The sequence below is a fragment of the Agelaius tricolor genome, unplaced genomic scaffold (assembly GCF_023055355.1).
Source record: "Agelaius tricolor isolate 1412-34295 unplaced genomic scaffold, bAgeTri1.0.p SCAF_39, whole genome shotgun sequence".
Taxonomy (NCBI): domain Eukaryota; kingdom Metazoa; phylum Chordata; class Aves; order Passeriformes; family Icteridae; genus Agelaius; species Agelaius tricolor.
Window position 1 is genome coordinate 3,870,001 of NW_027269299.1, and position 7,214 is coordinate 3,877,214.

The 7,214-nt window shown below is 62.9% G+C and overlaps 1 non-coding gene across 1 annotated transcript; it reads right to left on the reverse strand.

The window, feature by feature from the left end:
* Positions 1-5,024: 5,024 nt before the first annotated feature.
* LOC139603576 (5.8S ribosomal RNA) lies at positions 5,025-5,177 on the reverse strand. The gene has a single exon (XR_011683733.1). It is a non-coding gene; the product is annotated as a 5.8S ribosomal RNA (ribosomal RNA).
* Between the last annotated feature and the right edge of the window lie 2,037 nt (positions 5,178-7,214).

Genomic DNA, 7,214 nt, shown 5'->3' on the forward strand with positions numbered 1-7,214 from the left:
ACGGTGTCAAAAGCCTTAGCAATGTCCACGAATATAACACCCAGTGGTCTATGTTCATTTTTGGCAGTCCGAATTATAGTTTGCAGGAGCTTCAGGTTCTCAGAACATCCCGCCGCACTGATGAAACCTCTCTGCCTTGGGTTGAGGGGGCACGCCTTAGTCATCCCCGCCGTCACGATCCTGGAGAACAGCCTCAGCAAGATGGAACCAATCGTGATGGGTCTCCAGTTGTTGATGTCCTTCAGGCGCTCCGGTTTTGTCGATTTGGGGATCAAAACAGTCCTGCACCCCCTCACCATGTCTGGGATGTCACCAGATGTTAACCACAGGTCGAAGAGCTCAGCAGTCCGGGCATACCCGGGATCCATCTTCCTGATGTTCCCAAGGGCAATCCCATCTGGACCTGGCGCCGAGCCCTTGCTCATTTCCCGCACGTTCTTTTCAATTTCTTTGGCCGTAATTAAGTCCCTGAAGGCCTTATTGTGGGCCTTCCCTTTAATTTCAAAGTCTCCAAAGACTCTCAAGTCTCACACCAAACTGTCCAGGTGTTTCCCATCTGGCCTTGAATACCGAATAAATTTCACTGGGTGATACATCGCAGGACAGACATTCGATGTCGTCCAAAATGATCTTCGCTAATTTCCCCATCTAGATGGAATAAACGCTGAAAGCGGAGGTAGTTACCTCTTTTGATCGCTCTGTCCTTCATCCACTTCTGAAACTGTTTTCTTGGCTGCTCCTCCCGAGTTTCCTTTTTGCTTTTCCCCCGGAGTGCTGTTCTTATTTGGCTCACTGATTCCAGGCAACCAAAGCAGTCCTGTGCTGTCTGATTGAGCAGTGGTCGCACCTTTTGGCCTTCTAATAACTGTTCAAATGCTCTGGGGAAGTTGTTAATTGTCCCATCTGATAAACATTCTTTGATCCTTTTCTGATAATGAGCCTGCAGTCGCCCTGCCCTCTGCTGGCCAAAGGTTTCCCAGGGACCATTATCCCTATCAAGGTGGTGTCCAGATGTCTCTATTGTTCCCTTCCCAGCAGCTGGTCCTCTCGGCTGGTGGTTCCCCCCAAGTCCATTGTTCACAGTTCCTGCCTGGGATTGATGACTTGACTTGACCCAGGTTCTGATTTCAAGTTCCCAGCTGCTCCCCCACCCACTCCATTCTTCCTGAGCAGTATTCTCCTTTTATCACCAATCTGCTTAGCTGTTTTTGTTGTTAAGTGTTCCGATATGAGCTTATTAATGTTTTTGTGACTCTCGAACTGTACCTGCAGCTTGACAAGTAGCTCTTCCTCCTCCTTTGTCCAGCATCTTTTGTGGACTCCTCTGTTTGATGTTTCTTTCAGTTGGAAAGCATCAATCCTCTCCTGGTTTCTAACCAGTGGATGTGCCAATCTTTTGTGTTGTCCTAGGCCAATTTTAGTCATAAAATCTCTACTGCATACCTCACATATCCACTCTCCCACTGGAGGTCCCGCATCCTTCGGACCCTTGCACTTTGCAAAATGACAAACAGTACTGTGATGGTTAAAATCCTCCCTCCCACACTAGGCACACCGAAAGCACACCCTCTTCCTCCTGTGAGACCCCTTAAGGTGTTCAATTAGGGCCAACATCGAGTTGACCTGGGTACTACAGCAAGGACATGGTGGAGTTTTGTCAGGAACAGTCACCTTCACGATGTCATCCGGTGCTTGTTCACTGCGGACCTCAGGCACTGGAGGCAATGCCTCTGGTGTACCCTCTTCCCCCTTCCCACTGCCTCCCTTCTCAAGTACATTCTGATCATCGTCCTTAGGGGGACTAGGATTTAAGTCGTCCCCCTCACTCAGTTGTGGTGTAGGCCGTTCATACACCTCAGGAAACCCGTTCAACACCCCCCCATTAACAGAAACATGAACCACCCCCTGTACATGCTCCTGCAGATCTGACCTATACAGTTCTAAAGAAAAATTCACCAGCAAGCCCAATTCATTTTCTGTCAATTTGGTGGTTGTAGATGTTACAAAATCATCTTGGGAGGTCTGAGTGCCCACCGATACCCTAGTAAGGTGTAACGGCCGCCCCCAGTTTCCTCCTCCGAGGAACGGATTTGGATTTGGAATAGCTGAGTCATGACCGGAGTCAACATCGGGAATGGAATGGGTGGTCAGCCCACCTCCGAATGCGTCGCCCCTGTCCGACCGGGGGGCCAGGTTTCAGGTAGTAAGCCTAACGACTTAGACCGAGAAACTTGTTTCACCGAAATTTGGAAGGAACTGTTGGGCTGGTGAGTCCCAATGGCTCCCAGACTGGGGCAGAGATCGACTTAGTCACCCTGTTAAGGGCTTACCAGTGGGACCACGAGGAGGTGCGATCTCTGCAGCTATGCCCAGTTGTAAGTAGACCTTCTCCAGCCCTCGTGCACATCATAATTAGATGACGACACATTTGGCATTAAGAGAGTCATAGTTACTCCCGCCGTTTACCTGCGCTTCATTGAATTTCTTCACTTTGACATTCAGAGCACTGGGCAGAAATCACATCGCGTCAACACCCGCCTCAGGCCTTCGCGATGCTTTGTTTTAATTAAACAGTCGGATTCCCCTGCTCCGCACCAGTTCTAAGCCGGCTGCTAGGCACCGGCCGAGGCAGGGCGCCGGCCCGGGGGACCCCCCCGGGGACCTTCCCCCACGCGAACCGCTCGGCCGACGCTGACCACGGCCACGCGCGCACCGGCCGTGCGCTCTGGGGACCCCGCTGGCGGGAACTGACGGGGCGGTGGCGCGCGACGACGACGGCACCGGCCGCCGCTGGGGCTCCGGCCACAGCAAGGTGGACGGCAGGCGGAGGCGGGGGCAGGCGGCGCCTGCCGCAGCAGGGGCAATCCATGGGAAGGGCCCGCCACGCGTCTAGAGTTGCCGCCATGCGCGCGCCCCAGCGCCCGGGCGGGCCACGCGGAGCGCACTCACCCACGCGCAGTGCCTCGTCCAGGCACGACACGCGCCCCGGGATCCCACCTCGGCCGGCACACACCGGCCCTCACCTTCATTGCGCCGCGGGCTTTCAACGACGGCCCCCGACTCGTGCACGTGCTGGACTCCTTGGTCCGTGTTTCAAGACGGGTCGGGTGGGTAGCCGACATTGCCACAGACCCCGGGCGCCCGAGTGAGGCCCATCAAGCTCGGCCTGGCGGTGCCATGCGGTTGGGGTATTCTGAGGACAGTTTGCCCCGGTCGACTGCAGCACCAGGGGCCGGCAGGCCCAGCCCCCGCACCCCCGCATGAAACGCCGCGCTGCGAGGACACCACCCCCACCCCCCCCACCCCAGGAGGGAGAGGAGGGGAAAGTGACGCCCCCTGCCCCAGCGCCACCGACGGGGGGGAGGAGGGCGCGGCGGCGGTCCTCTCCCTCGGCCCCGGGATTCAGCAAGACCTGCTGCCCAGTGGCTGTAACACCCGCCACTGCTCACGCGGCACCGGGCAACCTGCCCGCCGGAGGCCTTCCCAGACGACCCAGAGCTGGGCGCGGCGCACCGCCGTGGAGGAAATGCGCCCGGCCAGGGCCGGCCGCCGACCGGGCGGGGTGGTCCCCGCACTGGCCCGCCCCCCCCGGCTGGCTCCCGCGCACGGGGTACGCCCAGGGGACGGAGGGGAGGCGGAGGCGAGGATCTGCCGAACCCGCGCCGGCCAACCGCAACTCACCGGGTTGAATCCTCCGGGCGGAATGCGTGGGCCCCACCCGTTTACCTCTTAATGGTTTCACGCCCTCTTGAACTCTCTCTTCAAAGTTCTCTTCAACTTTCCCTTACAGTACTTGTTGGCTATCGGTCTTGTGCCAGTATTTAGCCTTAGACGGAGTTTACCACCTGCTTTGGGCTGCATTCCCAAGCAATCCAACTCCGAGAAGCCCCGGGCCCAGAGCGCCGGGGGGCCGCTACCGGCCTCACACCGTCCGCGGGCTGCAGCCTCGATCACAAGGACTTGGGTCCCCCAAGAGCGCCGCTGGGGAGGGGGGCTTCTGTACGCCACATGTCCCGCGCCACACCGCGGGGCGGGGATTCGGCACTGGGCTCTTCCCTCTTCGCTCGCCGTTACTGAGGGAATCCTTGTTAGTTTCTTTTCCTCCGCTGACAAATATCCTTAAATTCAGCAGGTCACCACGTCTGATCTGAGGTTGTAAGCCCAAAGCTCGGCCACACCGCAGACGGGGGTGTGCGCGGAGATGGCCGCCTTGTCTCCCTCGCCCGTTACGCCGCCCGCCCCCCTATTCTCCGCACTCCCGGAGGGAGCTGGAGAGAGAGAGCGTGCGCGAGCGAGCGATGAGGAGATGGAGAACCCCATCCCGGAGACGAGAACCAAAAAAGGGAGCGCGGCAGAGACGTCCCCGCGCGGGAGGACCAGCCGGGTAGTGGTGCGCGCGACAGCCTCGGTGGGGAGAGAGAGAGGAGTGACGGCGCCCCTGGGCGCGCCCCGAGACAGCGACAGAGGAGGAGGGGGCGGGCGAAGGGAGGAGGGGGTCGGAACCCCCGTCCCCGGCGCTCTCACTCTCGCGCGCAACAGCATGGCACGGTACCGCCGTGGTACCCACCCACAGACAGTTGCCCGCGCTCGGGGGAGGCCAGGGGCGAGGCCCGCGCCTCACCTCCCCTTCTCGCCCTCCTCTCTCTTTATCTCGGCCCTCGGCGGCGCATTTCGACGCCGTCTCTCGCTGTCCCCAGGCCGCTGCGCCACCGCATCCGCGGCACGGTCCCGGCGAGGACGAGCTCCGCCCCAGCAGCTCGCTGCATTTAGGGGGACGAAGGCCCTGCGCGGTGACGACGACGACAATGACCGCGACGACGACGACGACGCCCACTGGGCCGCAGGGAAGGGATCGAGGCCACCTAGGGAAACGTTTCCCTCGCCGAACCCGACCGCCTTCCCGCCGGGAACCGGCGGGACGATGCCGCCGCCACCGCCACCGCCGCCCACCGCGGGCAACCGGCCTGCGAGGCAACCCCAGCCGCGCTGCCAGGGTGGCCCCCGGACGGCGACTGATCGTCAAGTGATGCTCAGACAGGCGTAGCCCTGGGAGGAACCCGGGGCCGCAAGTGCGTTCGAAGTGTCGATGGTCAATGTGTCCTGCAATTCACATTAATTCTCACAGCTAGCTGCATTCTTCATTGATGCACGAGCCGAGCGATCCACCGCTAAGACTCGTCTGCCTTTCAGGCACCGCTCATGCTGAGCGGCCCTTTTTTTTGTTACTCTGGCGCCGAGGACGCGTGGGCGTGCACCTGGCTTCGACCATACAAGCACACAGAAATGGAAGGGGAAAAAAAAAAACTGGAGACCCACACTCCGATGGCCAGCCCAGAGGCAGGGGAGCCCGCGCCCCCGCCCGCCTCCCCCTGTGAGCAGAGACGCCGACCTCACAAACGCCGTCCTTCAAAGGCGGCCCAGGCGCCCGGGCTCGGCCCGGCCTCCGTGCGGAGTGCCACGCAGGACGCGACGGAACGCGGGAGGGCACGGCAGCCCGCCTGCTTCTCGCTTTGACGGGATGACACGCACAACACACATGGCTTGCAGCCGGGGGCGTGCGGCCATCGGCCGCCGCACACAGTGGCTCTCCCTCGGCCCCCGACACCGCGGGCCTCACGGAGCGCCGCCGCGCCGCTGTACGGCCAGCTTTTCTCTTCCCCCACAGCACGGCCTTTCCCCCGGGCTTGAGATGGCACGCAACGACCACCAGCCCCCGCCGGTACCCCTCCCGTGGGACTGCTCCTTTGCCGGGCAGGCGAGCGACTGGCGGATGCACTCCGCCGCCAGCCCTGCAGGCAGGTGCCACCGAGACCGAAACCAGTGTCACCGGCGCCCAGGGCGGGCTGGACAGCAGACCCCATCGCTGCTAGAGCCGCACTCCCAGGACCGCCACCGCCGCGTCGCACCGCCAGGGCCCCTTCCCTTGGGCACACACCCAGCGGAAGGTGGTACGGTGCTGAGCCGGGGGGCAACGCCCGCTCTCCTCGTTTGCACGCGGAGACCGGGCGGGGAGAAGCGCCCCCGTGGCCACCCCGCACGCCTTCCTGCGGCCCACACGCGGCTGGGAAGGGCGATGGAGGATGCGACAAGCGGGGCCCAGGACAGGACCGCGGCCGGGCGATAGCAGGCGCCTTCCAGCTGACCATCCCTGCAGGGAGGGACACCCGTCGAGCGGTGGCGCTGCCACCGCTCGGCATGGGGTCGCCCGCGCTCGTGGGCCTCGGCTGCTGGATGGCCCGCATAGCGCTCGCCTCCCATGAGCGAGCGGTTGAGCCAGGGGACGGCCGGCGGACGACGGTGTGGCCAGTGGGCATTCGAGGAGAAAAGGCTGTCGAGGGGAGGAGAGGCGCCGGACGTGCCAGATGCAGCACCGCATGCACCAGAGACCGCGGCAGCGGGCCGAGGAGAGAGAGCACAGGCGGGCCCAGGTGGCCGCGACCCCGCGGCTGAGGAAGGGCAGAGAGAACGTGCTCTCTGCCGGCGTCGCCTGTTACGACGAGGCGAGCAGGTCGACCCCCACGGCCGACAGCGCGCCGCGGCCTCTCCGCCGAGGATGGGCCGCGGGGGGAAGGGGGGCAGGGCGCCCCTCCCCGGCACGGCACGGTTAACCCCTGCGGCCTGTGGAGGGACAACAACGGCGACGGAGGATTACAGCTGGTGATGATGGGACAACCACTGCAGGGGATGGCGGGATTAGCTGCTCCCCACCCCTCAGTGGCGCCCCACACGGCCACCGCGTGGCACGCCTGCTGCCACCGCCGCTGGCACCGCTGCTGCCACGGCAGGCCATGCCAAGCCGCCCAAGTCTTTAAACCACCGCCCGGCCCCGCTGGCCCCTTTTGGCAAACCCGCAGCATTTGACGACGCCGAGGGAAAAAACCTGGGGGGACCACCGAGGCGTGGAGCACTAGGTACCTTGCCCTGGGGCGAGGGAAACGACCTGCATGGCCCCGCCGGGTTGCCTCCCCCGCTGCCGCCCTCGGGGGAGCGTCCACCGGCGGGGGCGCGCCCAACATCTGCCGCCACCACCGCCACGTCCTTCTCAGGGCCCGGGGTTTCCCTCAGCAGCCAGGCGCTGCGCAACCGAGAGGACCAGCATGGCTCAGGCTGCCCCACCAGCGCGGGGAAAGCGGGCCCGACCACCGAGCACACCTCAGGTGCGCACGTGCACGCGCGGCACAAAGCGCAGCCCGGAACACCCGGAGCCCTCTGCC